The sequence below is a fragment of the Chamaea fasciata genome, unplaced genomic scaffold (assembly GCF_029207755.1).
Source record: "Chamaea fasciata isolate MVZ Bird 193981 ecotype frontalis unplaced genomic scaffold, bChaFas1.0.hap1 SCAF_1, whole genome shotgun sequence".
Classification (NCBI taxonomy): Eukaryota; Metazoa; Chordata; class Aves; order Passeriformes; family Sylviidae; genus Chamaea; species Chamaea fasciata.
In genome coordinates, this window is record NW_027094086.1 from 10,384,620 (window position 1) to 10,403,306 (window position 18,687).

Sequence of the window (18,687 nt, forward strand, 5' to 3'; positions counted from 1 at the left end):
GCAGCAGCATCCTGCAGGGAGAGAAGGGAAAATGTGAAGAAAAAAAAAAAAAAAGCCTTACAAAACCTCCAGCTCCTTGGCTGAGGTTCAGGATGACTACACTTTTACTGTAAGTGTTTAGTAACTCAGACTCACATAACCCTCTCTGCCCACTTGGGGCCACAAGATGCAGCTTACAAGCTACAAGAAATGCTTCACACACACACACGCCCAGCCGAATCCCTGTCCAAGAGAGGACAAAAAGCCTTTAACAAATTAAGCTGAGTTTCCCATTTAAGCAGAACTCCATTGCTATTTATTTAACAATTTTAAAGTGCAATTTTAGCCTTCCTGGTTTGTGTGTGTTCAGAGACTGTTCCTGGGACAGGAGCCAAAGTTGCTTAGAGCAACCCGGCAGCCAGAGAGGAAGGGAAAGGCACGATAGAAGAGAGGAGGAGGAAAGTGCCAGGGCAAGGCTTCACTGTGGTCACTGTAGCCCCCAGCCACAGGGCTGGAGGGAGGTAAATAGAAAACTGGGGACAATGATGGAGAAAAGAGCTGGGGGGGAAAGCTTTGTGTGTTCTGTCACCATTCGCTGGCGGTTGAGGTTCCCTGCTTTCAGCACCCTGAGCAAGCATGTGGGAAGATGAGCAGGTGAAAGCAAAGCTATGGCAGTCCTGCACACACCAGCATCCACCCCAGGAAGATGCCCCACAGCTCTCTGCAGGTACCATCCAGGAGAGGTGCTGATCCTCCTGAGAGATGCTCTTCCAGGAAAACAGAACAAGGATGGATGACCACCTGGTCACAAATGCTGTTTGTTAGCCACCTGCTCAGAATGCCCAGCAGTACCAACAGCCCTGGGACAAATGCATCAAGGGAAAAACAACATTTCCTGTGGCTATCAGACAAGTCCCACTAAGACCAGCATCCTACTCCTCCTACCATGACTATACTTCCAGATTGGCTTCCAAGAACATCTCTTTGGATGAAGTACTTGTCCTGTGAAGTCATCAAAGCCAAAATTTCATCCTTACACATAATTATATTCACCACTGTTATTAACATAACAGATATGTTCCTTGAAAAGTGGCTGCAAAAGAGGAAGTTAGTTGCTATTAGTTTGTCTTCCTTAAAAACACTTTAAAAATCCTTTTTGCCAATGTCTTTGCAGTCCTACCTTTTACCCTGTCCTCTGAAGTCCAGCAGTTGCAAGACTCTGCACTTCCTCATTTAGAGTTGATGCTCTTCAGACACCTGGACAGCACCCTGGGGTTTCAGGAACGAAGTTTGGAGCCCTCAGCAACACCCATCTTTGCAAAAGATGGGTTTTCTGTGTGTCCAAAGACACATCCCTGAGATGCCACTACAACTTTGCTGACCCTACTGAAGAGGTCTGCAGCTCCACAATCAGCAGTCCTGCCACACCAGCCCTGCCACCAGTAAGCTTCATGTGGTGGCCACTCCTTCATCTGGTGACATTATATGGAACTGTCTGGAGATTTGACTTCTTTCCAGAGTAAGCCCCAGTCTGTCAGCCTGGAAAAGGCAATGATTAGTAAACTACTTGCTCTCTTCTTCACTTTCTTTGTACCCTTTTAAGACAAATTACCATGCTTCTTTTATTTTTTAAGCAATCGAGATCAGCACAAGTCAGATTCAACGCCAACATGTCAAACACGTCACAAGCAAACATAGTAAGCTTTTTATTTCCAGGGGAATTTTAGCATTAACAGGACTGGAACTGAAGCCTAGATCTTCCCAGTAAGGCTCACATCTATATCCTCCAAGATCGCGGACACAGATGCTGTGCTTTGAGCTGTGCAGAGATGCAGCAAAGCAAGGGAACCCTGCAAACCACAGGGGAAAGCTCTGCAGCCTACAAAAAATCAACCAGGCGTGTCCTGTAGGTCTGCCTACCTACGATCTCCCTCTTCAAGGCACTTCTATATCCTCCAGTGATTTCAAAACCCAGCACACACTGTTTCGGCTTTGATGCTCTGTGTACTCATTATCAACCAACCAATACCAGAATATCCTTTCTTCTTGCAGTAAATCCCCTTTTTTCCCTAGGGGTAGAGCTGGTTGGACAGAACAGACCAGGCATTTAGCATTTAATCATAAACCTAAGTATCAGCTTGAATCACTAAGGCTTGCACAGCTCCAGCACATTCCCATCAGCTGCAAACGCCAGCCCAGTATCATCCCCGTCAGGCAGCAGTTGCAGGGGTATTTGGTTTAGAATCCACAGCGGAGGAAATCATCAGCTTACATCACAGCACAGAGTGACCAATTTGTGGTCAACCAAACTACTCCCAAGAGCCAAAAAGCCAAGTGCAATGTAGTAATGACAGAAATTTGGATTCATAACATCAAGAGGCGTTGAGATACTCAGCCTCAACAGCACTGACAGGGTCAGAAGCCATGCCAAAATCTGGATGCAAGGACTGCAGAAATGCTGGGCCAGGAGGGAAGTCAAACAGCCACCAAGCCCTGAACCCTCTCTTGGCTTGTCTTTGTGCTGCTCTCCAAGGCAACATCAGCACAGCCCTGCCAAGAGCAATCAGGACTCAGCTGCAGTTCCCAGCGACGAGCACCACTTGCCCCACGACCCAGGAAGGGCTGCTGCGCTGCTAACAAAGAGGTTTCTAATGCTTTTTGGGTCAGCTCCAGCATCACTCATTCTCCTTCACCACCACCACCACCACCACCAGGAGCTGAAACCTAAACTTTGAGAAATGCCAGCCAACCCCCTGCTACCAGGCATGACGGAGACAATGCTCTGGAAGACAGTGCCCAGAGAAGGAATTCCCTGTCTGCAAGTTTTGTCTATTCCTGTCTTCAGACATGGAGAAACATTGTGTGCTGCACTCTTCACACCACCTTCCCAACTGTCTCAAATCTGCTGTGTTCCCCTCAAGTCTCAACTCTACCAGGTGCTCACAATCTCCAGTTTCTCTCCTTGCCCTCCTTCCTCCCGCATGCCATCTGTTGTCTGCGTGGCCATACTTTGAAATAAATTTGGAGACACTTCAGCTTTTTCTATACTTGTGAGAAGTTCCTTGTCTCAGCTCACAGAGTGGACACAAGTTGTGACTACACAACTGACCACACAATGAGCTGCAGCACATTCAATATCAGGAGAGCAGAGATACTTAGCTCCTAAACTACTGCTGAAGACAGCATACCATCAAACCACAGCCTGACACCCGTGGGCTGGGGGTTTTTTTGGGTTTTTTTTTTTTTGTTTGTTTTTTTGTTTTTTCTTTTTTTTTCCCCCTAGGTTTAACGTGTGCAAATTTTCCAGCTATTCCTCATAAGTAAATTTTCCCAAACAGAAGCTTCCTCTTCCCAAGCTGACTGCTTTCATATTTAAAATAGAGGGGCTGAGACTGGATGTTATGTTTCAAACAGGGTTTTATAGGGCAACAAAGACTGAAGAGCTGGAATTATTACCTCTGCCATATTTGTCTGGGCTATTCAAGATCTACCTGTCTTGTAACAGCATCTGACTGCAATTCACAACCAGCTTGTGACTCACTGCAGCTCACAGATCCCTTTCTGTAGTTACCCTGCTCATTTTGAGAGTTACTGCCCATTTTGGGTACATGCATACATTTTCCAAGAGTGCTGCTTTGCACTTGTCTTTATTGAATTTATTTTTCTTATCTTTAAACTACCCTTGCAGCTCATTAAGGGAACTATAAGAGAAGATGTTATGACCTGAAGTACCTGCAATGTCCCTGGTTGCATTTCATCTTCTGTATCATCTGCAGTCTAGCATCCCATCCTCTACTAACCCTGAAAATGACTTCCTGATCCAACAGAGAACTATTTCTTTTAGCTTCTTAAGTACCAACTTACAATGATTTCATCTTCAGCACATTTCCCAAGTTTGTTTACTGAGCTGTTGGGATTTCCTCAAGAACTACTTTACAGCTTTCTGCACTTCTTTGGTAAAGTCACTGAAATTCCAGACTTGGTATGAGACTGCCCAGCAGTTCTGCAGGCTCTCCATCCTTCAGGAGAACAGGAGGTATTACAGCTAAGGGCTGGCAACTGAAGACAATACGACTTCTAAAGTTACTTGAAATTTTCTTTAAAGTCATGTCAAGCAAATCATCCATTCCCCATTTAGGATCAGCATCACAGTTTTTCAAGTCTTACCTACCCAGCTCTCTGTTGCTATTTCCTGTGGCTGAGCTAAGACTTCAGGGCTGCAGGCACTTACAAAGAAAAGCTCATGCCAATGGGTTAAGAGTTGTTATTTTCATTAACTTTAAATCATAAATATGATTTCCACTTGAAAAGGGAACACTTCATTTAACAGACACTGTGGCTCTTATGGGTAATGAAGGGTTTTGAAGGAAATTTAAAAAAAAGGAGGCAAGGGGAAAAGAAAAATAACACTTCCAGAAAGTTTTCCGAAGGAAATGAGTAACCACTTGTTATTAAATGATAAATCACAATCCTCAGGAAGTGGCATTGTCTGTGGTCTATTTTTAATGAGAAAATACCCATCACTGGCAGAAGGGCTATATGGGACAAGTCTGTGGACAGTGGGAGTGTTCTCTGGGAGCCATCATCTCACTGCTGCTATTCCCATCACTTATCAGCAACAAAAACAGGATGAAAAGAACATGGCTTAAAGAAAAAAAAAAAAAGCATCCAGGGCAAACAAGGGCTACTGTTCATGGATGGAAGACTGGAGGAAACACTAGAGACCAAGTCAAGGCTGAGTGTAGTCTTAGACTTTGCTTGTTTTCCACGTGTGAGGGATGCACATGAAGCCAGCAGGAAGTGTATCTGTGCTGACCCCAGAGTCTCTGTAGGGGGTTAGGGGACCTCCCACATGCACCAGCACCCTCTCTGTCCCCAAGATGGGGGCACATTAGGCACACAGCCACAAGAAACCTCTGAGCCTCTCTTCCCCAGGGTGTGCCACCAACACAGAGTTTTCAGGCGAAGCACCTGATGCTGCAGCACCACTGATGCTGAACACTTCAAAGGTGTAATTAGCCTCAATTTATGCTGATAAATGAGTCTCAGATTCCTGTGGCAAAGCGACTCACCAGGGAATAGGCACACAGTGTCAAGGTAAGCAAATGACAGCAGAGCTGGCTGGAGGGTCAGCTATAAGCATGGCCTCAAAACCAAGACAGAGGGATCACAAGCTCCCAGACCCAGCCAAAAGGCAGCAAGACTCCCTGCACACCACTGAAGGGACCATTTCTGGCATCTTATGCCAAGCCCAACTCTCCCAAGCCCCAGCCAAGCACTGCCAAGCCCAAGACACCGGGTACAGCTGCAGCCCAGGTTCCCCACGTGCTCAACACATTCTGTCCCAGCACCACACAAGGCCACAAACTTTACAGACTGCAACAGCAACGAGCAGGAACCTGTGGCCAATGTGCTGAAATACCATGCACTATGCCTCATCTTACTGTGACGGTGACCAAGCTTGATCAGGAAGATTGCGGAGTCCCCACGTGTGGAGATCTGCAAAAGCCATCTGGACATGGTCCTGGGTGTTGGGAAAGGTGAGACAGGGAAAGCCTACAAATATGATTGCCTGACAAGAAATACTGAAAATATAAAACCTGTGAGTGAAATAGAAATGAAAGCTAGCTTTGAGATGTAGGCATGGCAGGCAGGAAGACAGCGAGTAGTTGGTGATGGGTTGGGTGATAACAAAGGGACTCGAGGGAGTAGCCCCCCATGGTATTAGGGAAAAGGTAGATAAGAAAAAGTAGTCTTTAGAGTTTAGAATACAGAATGATATGGTAATATAGTAGTTCTCATAGGCTGTATGCAAAGTTTGTAGGTTTTGTATCTTGCGCCCGTTGGTCACTGTAAAGTAGAATACTCAATACAAAAGGAGATGTAATGTATTGTAATGGGGTCCTCTGCCCTTTTCTTGCTTTTACTTCTTATCCTTCTCTCTTCCATACCCTGCTCTTACCTTCCCCTCTTACCTCACCTCGCTCACCTCCCTTACCGTGCTCTCACCTCTTACCTCTTATCTCTCTCACTCTCCTTAGGGCTTCCCTCCAACCGAGACTGGTGGCTGAAGGCAAGACCCTTTTACCCACGACCCTTGCAATAAAACCACGTGTTTCTATTAGTGTCTCAGGTTTGCAGAGTTCCCTCTCCCTGCCATCCACGCAGGGCAACACACCACCTGCACAGGTCCCTTCCAGCTTCAACCATCCTGTGACTTTTTAATTGCAAAGGCAACTGCATTGCAATCCTTTGCTTTCACTGACCCACAAAAAAGACTGTAATTATTCAGTTTCTCAACTATTTCTGACATTCTTTCCATAGATGAGGTTTAAGCCTTTTTTTCCCCTTTTTAATAGGAACGTAACCCCACAGTTCACAGCAGATTATAAAACATGCACACACACATCAGTCTTCCAAAACAGCATTTAAAAGTGTTTGTTTGATTTTTTTTTTCCACCCACCCATAAACCACCACCCTGCTGGTCTCATTCATTGTGTGGCATTTTGCAACGAAGCGTAAAAATGGTATTAATCATAGCTCTGAAAAAACACAAACTTCTTCTCTGAGGTTTGAAATAACCATTTGGAAGAAAAACTTCCAGGAGCCAGAAGGACTGACAGGGCTGGAGACTGAAGTCCTTGTTTTCAAAGGCCAAGTGTATCCCAATATATCCCTTGGACAGTTGCCCCAAGCCAGAGTTATAATACTTCATTCTTCAGTTCAAGTAGCAAGAAGGAGATTTGGTACAAAATCAGGACAAATACCTAAATGGAACAGGGAGGAAAATGTGTGGTAAATCTAATGGGAGGCCTGAGCTCTAACCACAGCTTTGGTGAGAGTGTCTGAAGGCTCAGCTGCCTCTCATTTCCAGGATGTTGCAGCCACAAAGAGCAGATAAGGGTACCCATCTCTCACAGGCAGCACCTGGGCATCATGGACAGTGTGCTAGCACTCACCCATGGCATAGAGTTGCTTCAGCCACAGGCAGAAGCAGAGATCTGCAAATGCTATGCCAAAAAATTAAACATCATTATCATCTTTATGTTTTCTGGCCAAACACCACTGGAGAAAATTACCTGCTACATAAATCAAGTTCTTTGTCCACCTCTGTAGATTCAGTGCTTCTCACAGAAGGGGAGCTTCTGTCAAAGATGGAGTCAGAAAAAAAACATTAAGCTCTTTTTTAAGATAGATGCTTTAGGAGAGATTTGCCAAAGGCTTTGGAATCCCTCTGCTTCAGTGCTAAAACATTAATAATTTAAACATCTTCTTTTAAATTAGGAAGGACACTAAAAGAAACTATTGAAAGAGAAAAACCATCAAGCTTGTCACCACCTCCAACTCAAATACTGACATTTTCTCTCAAACCTCAAAAGTAGTTTCAACAACCTGACAAATGAGAAATTTACGTTTTTCTCGCCTGTCCTTGCCTCACATTTTCTCCTCTGCCATTAATCTTCCAGGCAAAGCAGCTGACCACAAGGACAGGGCACACCAATCATTCTGGTGCAGAAAGACCCAGGATGCTGTAATCAGGGGCAGGGGCAGTGCAAACAGTTGTAAAATGTTTCACAGGGCCTGGCAAGCATTTTGTGTTTACTGTTACATTAGTGGGATGGGATGGGACAGGACAGGATGGGACAAGACTGTGATAGGAGGGAATGGGAGGGGATGGAATAGGATAAGATAGGATAAATAGGATAGTTGGAAGGGACCTAAAACCATCATCTAGTTCAACTGCAAGTACTTTGTGTTAGACGAGCAACACAGAGAGTACAAGACAGAGGGATAGACAAAATAATCAATTATTTTCTCTTCTTTTTAATCAATAATCCCAGACTTGAGCATGGTGAAGTTCCCTGCTTATTCAAAGCCTGTCTCGGCTACCAATGCCTTTCCTTATCAGCACATTTCATTCTTTCCTATTCCTTACAGTGCTCAGCAAAGTGAAAAAAGTGTATTATCTCCCTATTTAAGAGACAAAAAAAGACTGGCAGAGATAGGTCTACCTCACTATCAAGGTTTCTGCAAGAACAGGAACAATGTGGCAGCCCAAGACCAGTGCTGTCTACACAAAACCCCATCAGGGACCCCAGCTCCTTCAGCAGCAGCTGGCCCACACACAAACCTCTGTCCTGGTATCAAGGTGGCCAGATAAAAGCACACACTTGGAGACACATCCCCCTCTCCCATGCAGATGTATGAACTTCAGATGACCAATCCAAATTTGCAAAGATGTGTATGGCCAGGGTGCACAATCCATTTATTCCACACCAGGTCTTCTCTTGAAGAAAACCTATTTGATTTGAGTCCTCAGTGCAGCCATGTAAGCACTGGAAAAACGCAACCTTATGCCTCTCCAAAGAATGCTTAAACACATCCTCTTCCTCAGGGAAAGAAAAAGAGGATTTGCTATTCAAAACCTACATGCCAGGCAATCTGGTGACCAAGTGCCTTCCTCCAATAGCTTTTCCAGACAGTCATGAACTTTAAACTATTTTTTGTCTCCAACTCCCAGCAGCTCCTAAACAGCGTGAGCTAAATATTTATAGAAGAATCACTGTTTGTTTAAGTTTCAATCCATACTCCCTGAGGTCCAATATGCCCAGATCCTGAAGTGACAGCTGATTACAGAAGAGCCTGAAAACACTGCAGAGGGGACACTGAGACTTACCAGATCTTTCATCTGGATGCTTCCTTCACTGGTTCTTTCGGGGAGCCTTTCCCAGCTCCTTTCAAAAGAAGAGGAACCGCAGCTCTTGCCAACCAAGGTCCGTGTTTCATTAGACACTTTGGCACAGCTCTATGACACAGAGCCCCAGGTTTTGGGGGGCCCCCACTGCCCTCCAGTTAGGCATATGAATTGCTGCTGGAAATGCAAGTGAAGCACCTAACCTGCTGAACAGCAGGCACCAAGGCACGGTGAAAACACCCAACACCAGTGCCACAGGTGGGGCTCAGACAATGACTGTCACTTCAGCTTAACATTTTCTACCCTCACCCATCTCTTCTGGACTCAGCAACAGCTCTTCCAATTTACCATAGTGTCCACTCCAGTAGAACAAAAAAGTCCTCCCATACCTTACAAAAGAACTAAGGATACCCAAACTTTTTGCCTAACTGAACAACCTGTCAGGAGTTGAAAAGACACCTGTATGAGCCAACACACTACTACTATAAGGTAGCCAGGTCCAACAAGTCAGCTGCTTATATGTATGATGTTACAGTTTCATGGGTGAGGCAAGAAAAAAATAAGACTGTGCTTCATCCCCTTTAATCATGTGTGACCAGAGTCGTGCTTTTGGAATGTAACTGGGGACTGATCACCACAAAGGAGCACACAAGATGCAAGGCTACCAAGCAGGCACAGTTCTATGCCAACACATCCCAAATGAACACCTCACCCCACAGACCTCAGTGCCCAGCTTGGCAATCTTCTACAGGGACAGCAGAGGCTGGGAGACAACACCCGAGTAAACACACTTCCAATGACAACCCAAGGCTGGTAATTCCCCTTTTTTTATGGTTTCACATACAAGCTCCTGCATGAAGGACAAAGCAGAAAGTGCTTACTCCCCTCAGATGAGTGAGAGGTTGGGGTGTCTTTGCTAAAGTCCTGCAACCTCAAACCAGCACCTGCTTTGAACAGCCCCTTGGATGACTGGATGTTGCTGAAGAACTCAAAACCCACACTGACACCTTTGCTGTGCCTATCCCATCAAGATGAATTCTTCCACTGCAGCAAGATGGGACTCAGCAATGTTGCTCTGTCCTGGGGTTTTCCAAGGGATAGCAGGACTCTTCCTCCCTTGCACAGGGTGTTTCAAGGCATTTAGCCCCAGTAAAATAGAAAATGTGGTGTTTCAAGCACGAGGATGACTTTTATCATCTGGTTGATCTCAAGGACAGGTTTGCACACTCATCAGGAGTCTTGATATCCAGCAAGAAGGCCCGTGCATGGATGAAGGACCAACTCTGGAAATGTCTGTGCCAATGCCACACATGCACTCACAGCCTACACCCACCCTCACACGTATTTTCTATCCAGATGTGCCCTTGCTCACACATGGGAAAGTGCCATGAAGCCTCCTCAAGTGTTACATGCATGGGAATATGCAGGAGTACAGAGGCCCACCGCAAGTCAGCCATGCTGGCAGACGAGACTAAAGAGGAGACTGCAACAAGAAAGCTGGAAATAATGACAAGCACTTTCACCTGTAAAACTGCAATTACCCAGCCAGAACACAGTCTTGCATCTCTGTGGAGAAAGCAAATCTACTTATTAGAGAGATGCCTCTACTGTGATCTGACTTTAGGAGAAAGGGGAGGAACTGCCCCAGCTTCTCCATGTTTTATTTCTCTGACTCTCATTCCCTGTTACTGGAAGCACAGGCATCATCACACACATCACCATGGCTGCTGGGTCCACTGGAACCAGACACGGCTCAGAGGCTGAAGGCACAAACCTGCAAACAAGAGCCTTCAAAACTGCAGCTGGTCTCTTCCAGCATCATCCACACATTCAACACCATGGAGTTGGCTTTACTGACGCTTCATGGAAGAAAATTTTACTAGGGCATAGAAGAGAGACACTTTTCTATTTTAATTCACCTGGCCCTAAAAAAGAAAAATAAAGGGGAAAATAAAGAAAAAATACAGCCCCCCCTCTTTTCCTTTTTACATAAATATTGGATCTGAGCACTTTATGCTCCTAAGAAGTTAAAAATAGGAAATAATATCAAGTCTGTACACTGCATCTTTTATCAAAGCCCTTTATAAACATCAAAACCATCTCCTCTACACTCTTTTATACTTTCCTGCTGTCAGTCACAATTCATAAAAGGGGTCTACAGAGATACAAAGGGTAAGGCACTTTCCAGTACTGTCACAGAGTGTCTGGGACAAAAAAACAGCTTTTCCTCAAAGCTCTGAAATCTAAGAGCAATTTTATGACATAATGTCACTTTTAGCACAAGAGATGAATAATAGATATTCAAAACATAATAACACTTTCATAAGTAAACAATGCTTTGCAGTGTCAAAGCTTTTGAGCAGCAGTGTCAAGCCTTTGCAGAAGGATCAACAGTGCAATCACCGAGCACCACCAGGAAGCAAACACTGCAAGAACACACATATGTTTAACCAAAAGGCAGAGTCTCTCTGGGCAAACTCCACCTGCCTTCTCTAGAGACACACATCCAGATCCCCTCTACAAGAAAAGGGAGGAAGGGAGACTAACAAGGTGACCCAGAACCCCTTACACATGAACTCAACTTTGACCCTGCCATCTCTGAGAGACAAGTGACAAATCCAAACCACCTCCCCATCTGAAATATGAGCAGGCTTACACTCACCTATATTCAAGAGATATGAGCATTAATGAACTCCAACATGAAGAAAAAACACATTTGAAAGATGATAGCTGCTAGAATATTCATGACTCTTACCCAGTCTGTTTATGTAACTGGCTATGAAGCAAATCCTCCATGTAAACCATTGCAAACCTGACAGCATCACTTACCGGTTCAGCATCTTTTCCACAGAAGACAAATTCCATAACTTGTGGTCATCACTATTTTTTTTCCTGCCCTGCACATAAGAGTTAAGAATTCGTAGGGAGGAAGTGATAAACCCATGATAAAAAAAATTCCAGTGAACTGTCAGCATTATCCTAACCAAAAAAGAATTTCCTCTTTAGTCATCCACAGGCAGGGTAAGCCAGCTCCCCCATGAACTACAGAAGAGCAGCGAAAAAGTGCTTATCTGGGAAATTACTTCTCTTCCTAGTACCCTGGTACTTAATTTTTAAGCAGGGCAAAGGTCAAACAAAAACCACCTGATGGTGATGCAAATGGAGCCCTGGATAAAACTGCACAGGGGCCCCACCATAAAGAGTTGCTCTTTGCAAAAAAGCTTAATGAAAGCCAAGAAATGGTGCCAGGGGAGAGGAGGATGGCAAATCCACGTCCATGTGCCACAAGAATGCTGCCAGTGGCAGGAGGGCACATCCAAGCTGTGGAGCAGGCCGACTTAGGTCAGTGTGGGGGTCTCCAGCATCACTCAGTTCCCCAGGGAATGCCCCCAGCCAGGCAAACTGGGCTGCTGAGCCTGGGCTGAAGGCACACTTCTAATCAGGATAGTAAGAGATCCACCTTCCAGAGGCACCAGGGCTGGAATGCAGCTGTGCCTCATCCCCCAGCTTGTCTATAATTGTAATAAATATAGGTACTTTTTTTGTTGCATACACTCAGGCCCTGTTTCTGCTGCTGGAACCTCAGGTCTCTAATCTGACCTCCTGGCTTTGACACTGCAAAGATAAAGAGGAGGCAGCACAATGATGGTACCCTGCAAAAGTAGAGCCAGCAAAATCACAGGATACCCAAAACAGTGCCAAGGAAAAACTAGGAGGCTGGGTTTGACTCCAGCTCAGGAAACACTCTGAGAAAAAAAATATTGCCCAAAATGGCACTTTGTGTTTCTTAACTGGGCTCCACACTGCAGGACAAGAAGATTAGGCAGATGCCCTCCCATGGTGGCAGACTGGCCCCATAGCAGCCATTCCTACTCAGCAGTCTTTGTCTGCTGCCCTATGTAAGCAACCAAACCAGCTTGGAGATTATTAAATCTTAATCAGAAACTCTCCAGATCACGTCCAGTTCACAGCTTTGGGACGGTGCAAATCCTGCCACCTTTACCAAGAGCCCCTCCAAGGGCCTCTCACAGCCCTGGGATGCTAGCCAGCTTTGGAGGCTTTACATTTTCGTGGCATGAGACAAATTTCACTATGAGTTCCTCGATGCTAATCCATGTAACGCTGCTCAGCAGCTGGGAGCACAAGAAAACAGCCTGGTGACACCTTCAGCTCTGCACGGACCCTCTCAAAGCAACACAAAGGATTCAGAAGCCGAGCAGATACCTCTTGCTTTCTTGCTGGCATTAACAGTATATCTCATGATAGGTCACTGCTTCTTTGCAACCTGAAGAGCACAGTAAGTCAGCAAATAGTTCAGTATTTACTGTGCATAGTAAGCCAGCACCTGCAGATGCAGGCACTCATGGAAAAGCAAAGATCACACATAAAGAAAGATTTTTATTCTGAAAGTAATGACTGAGATGCTTTGGTTAATATAAAATTCCTCTTAAAGCAATCAATAGAGGATCATCAAAGACATACTAGGAGGATTATTCCAGATATTTTAAAATACATAAATATTTATTTACTTATATAAATAAATAGAAATATGGCCTAATGTATCCCCAATAACATGCCCTACAGTAAGGGCACAAAGTTTGGGCACAAATGGTATTCCTTAATAAATGCCCCAAAAGAGAGACAGCCTTTAAAGAGAGAAAATGCAGGCTGCAAAAGGGGTTGATGTTTTTAGCATGAACTAAGGACTGAGATCCACCATTAATTCCCTTTGCTCATGGTGACTTTCGCTGCTGCATGATGAGCAAAAGCCAGCCCAGGCAGGATGAGCACAGGTGGATCAACATCCTTCACCCTGGGCACACTCGCCTCCAAACTCCCCAGGGACAGGAGAAGAAAGACCAAAGCAAAATTTCAGCATCACCAGCTTCAGCATTTTCCTCGAGCAAAGGAAGACGTGAATCCAAAGATCCAGCTGGAAATATTTTAAAAGTGGCAAATGGACTTTTGGCAGCCAAAATAGGAATCTTTAAAAGCACTAGCATTTGCTGCCCCCAACACAAATCCAGCCTGCTGAAGTGCTAAGTGAGATTGCCCACAAACTGAAAGCTGAAACTAGCTTCAGCCCCAATTCCAAAAATCCTGGAAGTAATTTTAGAAGCAGGAAACTATCAAGCAAGAGACAACACCTGTAGATTAAAACCTCTTCCTCTGTCAGGCTTCGACGCATCTGACTCACAAAACCATAAAGAAAGTAAGACTCCCTTAAAAAAGCCTCATTGTCAAAATTTTTTATAGCTTTGAGGTTATGTTTTATCCTTAAACCAATAAATACTTGCAATTCCTTAATTTGCTGCCAGCTGGGGAGAGATTTAAAAACTGCAAACCTCCAATTTCAGTGCTGGTCTGTGCTGGGCACTGAAAAATTCCACTGGGGTGAGAGTGAGGGGGTTAGTCATGACAAGAACATCCCTGCAATGTGCCAGGGCTGCTTTTCACTGTCATCCAACCATCCTTAATACTGACTTAGACCATCAGTGATTTTTATAATTAGTTATGTGCTTTTGAAACACACACCCACATACATAACCCTCACAGGCAGCCAAACAGAAGCTTTCTGTATTTTTTAAATTATTATTAATAACATGCATCTGTGTACAGACCAACCCCCTAAAGGTCATTTTGATCCAAGGATCTGCAACCTGACTCAAAGCAAACCTTTTATTTATATTTATTAATAAAAATACAAAATAAAGATATTAACTTTACCAGCAAATATCTTGAATACTGATGGGGTTCATCTTTTAATTAGCACCTAGGGATGCAGCTGGCAGCCCCCTTGCCTGGACACTTACACTGACCAAGAGCAAAGTCCTCAAACTATTTACCTTCTGAGGCTGCCCTACATCTACAGAGTGAGACCTGCTCTGAAGAAAACCTGAGATGATTTTTCCTCCCTGCAAAGGACAGCTGCACATTCTCAACTGAAACATCATTCCTGGCCAAGCTCCAATTCCTGGGCCAGCCCCAGGTACCCCAGGTGCCTGCCAGACTGTGTGTGACCAGGGAGTCACACTGCAAGGGGCAGTGCAGAACGCAAAATTCAGGGTACATCGACCATGGCTTTTCTCCTTGCTCGCTGTGAGTGCAGACCCTACAAAGCAGAGGTCAAGCACCCTGGGGCTGCTCTGGGTTATCCAGGTCACAGGCAGGTTTTGTTCAGAGTCCGGAAGGCACCTCCAGAAGCACCAAAGGGCCTGGCAGCACCAGAGCAGAGCAACTGATGCCCCATTCGCACCCAGTTACTTACAAAAGATAAAGCTCATTCCACTGCAATGTGCTGCTGACAAAGGACTTTTTCACATCTTACAGCAACAAGGGGAGATCTGGCTTGCAATATCTTTATCGAAGAACTGACCAGAAAAAAAATTTAAATATCAATGGTGTTTGCTCTAATTGTAGATAAAAAGAACTACTGCAAGTGATCTGTCTTTCTTAGGTGCTTTAGAAGTTGTTAGGAGCTAGTTAATAAAACACTAGGGATTTCCCTTATGGGAAAACTGTTAATTCAGGCTAAGGAAGAAAACTATCTGCAAATGAAGAGCTGGTTCCAGGGGATGCCTCTGCAGCTGAGCACGAAGTCCATGCCAGCACACAAAGGGTCTGGCACTGCTGGGCTGAGCCTCCAGGCAGTGCTACTGGAGAAGGCTCTGCCTTGACTACACTGCACGGGGCTTGACCATGGACCATCCCCACCAGGCTGGCAGGATGCTGCTGTCCACCTCCGAGCCCAAATCCCTGCTGTTAGCTCCAGCCTCTCTTACAAGCACAGCAAGCACTTGACTTTGCTCATTGATAAAGCAAAGAACATCTTTACCCCCAGCCTTTGTCTACCATCTCCATCTGGCCTACAAGTCACAGTCAAACTGAAGAACGAGGCAACTGATTATGTTTCCCACTGAACATGCTCTATACACCCTACCCTTCTCATTTCCGTCCTTTGATGCAAAATTGTGCTTACAAAGCAAGAAGATGAAACTTTTAATGCCTCACAAATGCTGAGGGGAATGCAGAATAAAGGCACTGCAAAGCATTTTCAGCCCTTTTCCTTCAGCACTTCCTCTTTGTATAGTAAAAATTAAAGTTAGAGACAAACAGCTAATTTTTTGTCTACCCTGTAGAAGGAGAGATCTGTTCAACACACCAGAGCATCTGACCAAACCAGCATAAGATTTTCACAGCAAATTGATACCCACAGACACCAAAACGATTCAATTCTCTGCCAGAAAGAATGGAAAAAAATCTTGTCACCTTCACAAAAATATCTAATTCATTGCAAATGACTCTAAAAATGCATATTTGGTTGTTATCACTAGTGCTATTGACTTATACACATCTACATGGAATAGGAATAGTTTAATTTTAGAGCTAAAGGCATCTCCTTTTTATGGGAAAAGTCATCCTCAAAATTATGTTCTTCAGCAGAAATTTGGTTGAACTAAGAGGAGAAAAAAATGGATTCAACACCTGTGTCATCTTTTTTGAAATGAGACGATGAAGCCCAGTAAACTGATCCACACACGGTTGATGGCAGCTGTGGGTTACAAACACAGCTGCCCAAGAGTCCTGGAGGATCCAGGTGGAGGAATAAAGAGCATCAGATCCACCCTTTCCTCCACGTATGAGGCTATGGTTGGTCATCAAAACCTCCAGAAGCTGACACCACTGCTCCATGAGAACCTACATCTCATACTGGGTCTGACCCAACAAAGAAAAGCCACCTTCACAGTATTGCACCAGGGACTTTGGAATGTCTTACCTTTAGCAGAAGCCAGTAAGGAAAAAAAAAAAAAAAACACCCAAAAAAACCCTGAACTGAAGGTCAAGAAAACAAACTCGGCAGTCAATGAGAAAACCATTTACATACCTGCTGGACAGGACTGCTGCTGCAGTGGAAAAGCTCTGGGAGAAGAGGAAATCTCTTCCAGCTGGGTAAAGCAATGGCTCCATTTCAAGAAGATGCATGGGGAGGTATTCCAGACTCTGTGCTATAATCCTCAGGACAGGGCCACAAATGACACAGGGTGACCCAGGAAAAAATAGGATAAAAAGATAGTAGAAGGTTCCAGACGCTTTTATCCACAGCCAGCATTCTCCCGAGGGTTTTGTGGGTCCGTATGTCCATGCATCCCATGCTCCCCATGATCCTAAAAATCCTCTGGAGCTACAAAAAGGATCAGACTGCCAGACTCCAGACGTTATTCCAGACCAGTGGGACGCATGGGGTTGAGACCTTCAGAGAGAAGAAAGGGACAGGCCATTACACAACAGCTCTTAGCACACTGGACAAGGTTTATTCCCATGGAAACTCCTATCTTTTGATTTATTTTTGCACAGAAGGAAGGTTTTAGGGTGTTGTATTTTTCTTTTTTCTTTTTTTTTCTTTTTTAATTTGCATGACTTATTTAAATTAATACAACAGTGAGCATAGGCACAACATGGAGCACCACCTCCTGATGCCTCATAGGTTCTAGGTGATGTGAAAGGAGGAGGAGGACAAGCCAGCAACTGAAAGAAGTTCTCACCTAACCAACAGATCTTTCCAAAACTCTTTTCTCTTTTTGTCAGGTGAAAGGACAGTTTTCCTTCTCTCCTTTTTTCCACGCCTTCTAAACCTAATGACTTATTTTCACTGCCAAGGAAGAGAAGGATGGAAAGGGTTGTAAGGCAGCAGGTCAGCAGCACCATCTGCCTTCCTGACTTCAGTGGAAAATGTCTATCCACTATCAGGAGAATGACACCTTCAGCAACCCACAGCAAGGTCTGGCACAGCCCATCAGTGACAGCAGAAACAACCCAACGTGACCTCCCACCAGGCACAGCCACAGTTCCCACCTCTACTTTCAGAGAAAATAAACACGTCCCAGCAAAGTGGCTCAAAATACCACAGGAATTAGTCATAAAGATTCTAGTATTTGACATACATAAACCCATCATGATCTGGGGGTTTTGGGTTGTTTGTTTTTTCAATTCTTTAAATCTGATCTTACTAATTGTGCTGGGAATAGACTTGCTGGGATTTTTGTTTGTTATTTTAAAATATGAAAGCCGTCGCATAAACACAGGCAAGTGCCAGGCCCAGATATAATGCCCAGCAAGTGCTGAAAGGAAACTCAAATAACTCTTTGCCCGACATTGCTTTCTAGTTCATCTGTAAAAAGAAAACAGCAGAGAGCAGCTGAGAGCCAAGAGAGGTTTTTTCACTTCATTTTAGCTGCAGAAGCACAGGAAGGTGATAACATTGTGTGTAATGTAACCAAGCAAAAGAGTAATGAAAGTGCAAGCAAATAGATCAAATAGGACAGGGTTAAGGAAAAGGTGTGATAATCATTTGTTTTGCTAATTGTGTCAATAAAGTCTATCTACCCTCAAACAGCGGAAACGTCATCAGATATTTAAAAGGGAAAAATCAAGCAAATAATTAAACGTACAAAACCCCAAAATTTTTTCCCCAGATGTTCTCTTTAAAGGGTTGATTAGGAGAATCACATGTTTATGTGAAATAAAATTCCACTGGCTTTGATCATGTTTAAGCCACCTCACATACAGAATCTGCTTTGAACCAAAACTTCTTCCTCCTTTGGGAAAACAATCAAAACTGCCCTTTTTGCAGGAAAAATGCATCATTACCTTAGCACAACCCAGGCTAAGCTGGCTCGTGGAGGATAACACCATAACCCACAAAAATCTGGTGCCTCTGCAATGTGTTTTTGTTGTTACAAAACCCAGCATGCAAATCAGTACAAGGCAACTGGAAGTCTGCAGACAGGCTCACAGATGAAGCTGCACTTGAAATCTGCTAATTAGTGGGAAAAGAAATCTGAATTGCCTTGTCCTTGCTTCTAGTGTTTTCAGTGATGGGGAGGATTAGGAAATGAAATATTCCCTAACTTCCCCCCAGTTAAATGAACTGAAGTTGAAGAAATCTGACCCAAGTCCCTGAGCTGATGAAAACATTTTGGAAAAGGATTTAAATCTCCCAAAATAACTCCCA

At 44.4% G+C, this 18,687-nt stretch overlaps 1 long non-coding RNA gene across 2 annotated transcripts in view; it reads right to left on the reverse strand.

The window, feature by feature from the left end:
• The window catches only part of LOC136301306 (uncharacterized), an 89,639-nt gene extending 71,674 nt beyond the window's left edge, over positions 1-17,965 (reverse strand). For both annotated transcript variants that reach the window (XR_010723839.1, XR_010723838.1), the window contains exon 1: positions 16,561-17,965. This is a non-coding gene — a long non-coding RNA (uncharacterized lncRNA). The remainder of the gene's footprint in view (positions 1-16,560) is intronic.
• Positions 17,966-18,687: the final 722 nt, after the last annotated feature.